At 50.4% G+C, this 2,701-nt stretch overlaps 1 long non-coding RNA gene across 1 annotated transcript; it reads right to left on the reverse strand.

The window, feature by feature from the left end:
- Positions 1 to 272: 272 nt before the first annotated feature.
- On the reverse strand, positions 273 to 2,392 carry LOC109261882 (uncharacterized). Its single transcript, XR_002077555.2, has 3 exons — positions 1,893 to 2,392; positions 1,370 to 1,613; positions 273 to 573 (listed from the first exon to the last, which is right to left on the reverse strand). It is a non-coding gene; the product is annotated as an uncharacterized LOC109261882 (long non-coding RNA).
- Between the last annotated feature and the right edge of the window lie 309 nt (positions 2,393 to 2,701).

Here is a 2,701-nt window from a genome sequence, read left to right on the forward strand (position 1 = left end):
GGCTCCCTTCTTTTTTTTTTTTTTTCTCTTTTTTTTAAAAAAATTTTTTTTTTTTCATCGTTTTTTTTATTTATTTTTTTTGGGACAGAGAGAGACAGAGCATGAACGGGGGAGGGGCAGAGAGAGAGGGAGACACAGAATCGGAAACAGGCTCCAGGCTCCGAGCCATCAGCCCAGAGCCTGATGCGGGGCTCGAACTCACGGACTGCGAGATCGTGACCTGGCTGAAGTCGGACGCTTAACCGACTGCGCCATCCAGGCGCCCCTGGAAAGGCTCCCTTCTTATTCCCCACCCTCACAATCTCTGTGTGTGTGTTTGAAACCGTCAAGTGTTTTGCACCTCCCCTGTCACCACCAATACCACACCGTCCTTGGGTTTTTCGCCTGCTAGTCGCACCCACACTGTGGAGGCAGCTCCTTAGGTGTCCTTTCTTCCCGGCTCTCCGGCAATTCCTCCAGGTCCAGCATCCCTGCTCGGAGCTGCCTGCGGCCCCACTCTGCAGCTGACCCTCTGGTATCAGCAACCTCAAGAAGGCTACTTCCAGGGCCCAACCGTGCCCACCTCCAGGGTGGCTGGGAAAGCAAAAGGGGATGATGTGGGCAATGCACCTGCCACGTCAGTGACCCTCAACAAGGTTGAGCTTCTGGTTAGTCGTTTTGACTTTTCCAAATTTCTGCTGTAAGAAATCCTTTAAAAATTTTTTAATGTTAATTTATTTTTGAGAGAGAGGCAGAGAGCGGGGCAGGGGCAGAGAGAGAGAGGGAGACACAGAATCTGAAGCAGGCTCCAGGCTCCGTGCTGTCAGCACAGAGCCCGACGCGGGGCTCGAACCCACAAGCTGTGAGAGCATGAACTGTTGTAGGCAATTTTAACATTCATACGGTAGTATTGTGAGTCTCACACATTCATGATCCAGCCATCTTGTTTCACCTATATCTCCACCTCACATGTCCCTCTCCGTGTTTCCTTCAGCAACTGGATTATTCCAAAGTTAAATTCAGGGAATCTATTTTAATTTTCAAAAATCATCATATTTCTTGGGGAACCTGGGTGGCTCAGTTGGTTGAGAGTGTCCGACTCTCGATTTCAGCTCAGGTCATGATCCCAGGGTTCTGGGATCGAGCCCCGTGTCGGGCTCTGTGCTGAGCATGGAGCCTGCTTAAGATTCTCCCTCTCTGTCTGTCTGTCTGTCTGTCTGCCTCTCCCTCTGCCCCTCTCCCCTGCTGTGCACACACGTTCTCTCTGTCTCTCATAAAAACCAAATAAATCGATAAAATTTTATTTCTTTTTGAAGAGGTAATATTGACACGACTCAAATTCCAAAAGTATACAGGGTTAAAAGAGAAACGTCCCTCCCTCCCTCCTCACCTCTGCTCCACCATGTGGTAGATTAAAACTGACGTCCACTGTACTTGAAGACATGGAGTTTGTTTCTCCCCCTTGAATTTGGGCTTGGTTGTGTGAGGTGCTTTGGCCAAAGGGACTTCAGCAAACATCACGTAAGTAAAGGCTGGAAAGTGTTTGCAATGGGTTGCTCTCTTTCTTCTGGGGGTTCAGGCATTGCCATGTGAAGCCTCCCCAGCCACTACCAGTCAAACCACAGGAATGCAACCTGGAATAAAATGGTTGTTTTAAGCTACTAAGTTTGGGCTGGGTCGGTATACAGCACAGGTCAACTGATACCTTCCCAGCTCCCACACCCACCCAGTGCGCTCCTGCTCAGGGGAAAACAATATCACCGGCTTGTGAATCTTTCCAAAGACAGTCTCTGTGGAAATATATATTCTCCTCCCTTCCCCTCTTGTCCCTTTATAAACAAACGATAACACGCAGTTCCTAACCTAGTTGTAGCTGTTTGACATAACAAGGTATTCGGGAGATTGTTCCCTACCAGTGTACGAGAAGCTTTCTTCAGAGTGTGCCATCGGATGCACAGACCATAAATTATTTAATCAGGCCTTTATTGATAGCGTTTAGATTGTTTCCAGACTTCTGCCGTTTCCAGCAACGCTCGCAACGAACAACCTTGCAGTCCATCATCAGCACGCCTGCGAGCATTTCTGCAGGAGGACTTCCTGGCTGCGGCTTGCAGGGTGTGATTGCGACGGGCCTGCTCGTGGAGTATAACCTGTGGGGAAGGACATGCTTTCTGTTCCTCGGGCCTCCCCTCTTCTCTCGGGCACAGTTGTCCAGCTGCAGATTCCCGGTGTCCCTACTTGTTTCTCTTGCTGACAAGGGCAACGCGGCCAGTTCCCGCTCACCTGGACCTCTCCCACCCCAGGATGGGACCAGGCGAGGACTGGGGGTGCTCTGACCGCCTCCCCCCGCCGCCCCGGCTCCATTCCAGGCCCTAGAATGTGAAAACGCTGATGCGTGGAGCTTCTGAGAACTATGCACAACTATGATTGTGTGGACAGTTCAGATAAGTTATCATTTACTGACAGACACTAACCAGTCCAACAAAGGCAAGAGTCTCGGTGCAAACAAACAAGCGTCTGGAGCAGCAGGACAAAGGAGCCTGTGTGTAACGAATTCCAATGAAATATCCCGTTCCCCACTTCACCCCCAGGCCATTAACACCAAGGAGCACTCAACCTCACGAAGCTAAACAAACCAGAGTTGCGGTCACCAGGAAGTGTCCTTGGTGACTGTGGAATAGGAGTTGGCACCAACCGCTGGTACCGTGCCTGGCGGCTCAGG

The sequence above is a fragment of the Panthera pardus genome, unplaced genomic scaffold (genome assembly GCF_024362965.1).
Source record: "Panthera pardus isolate Hobbes unplaced genomic scaffold, ASM2436296v1 HiC_scaffold_16, whole genome shotgun sequence".
NCBI classification, from domain to species: domain Eukaryota; kingdom Metazoa; phylum Chordata; class Mammalia; order Carnivora; family Felidae; genus Panthera; species Panthera pardus.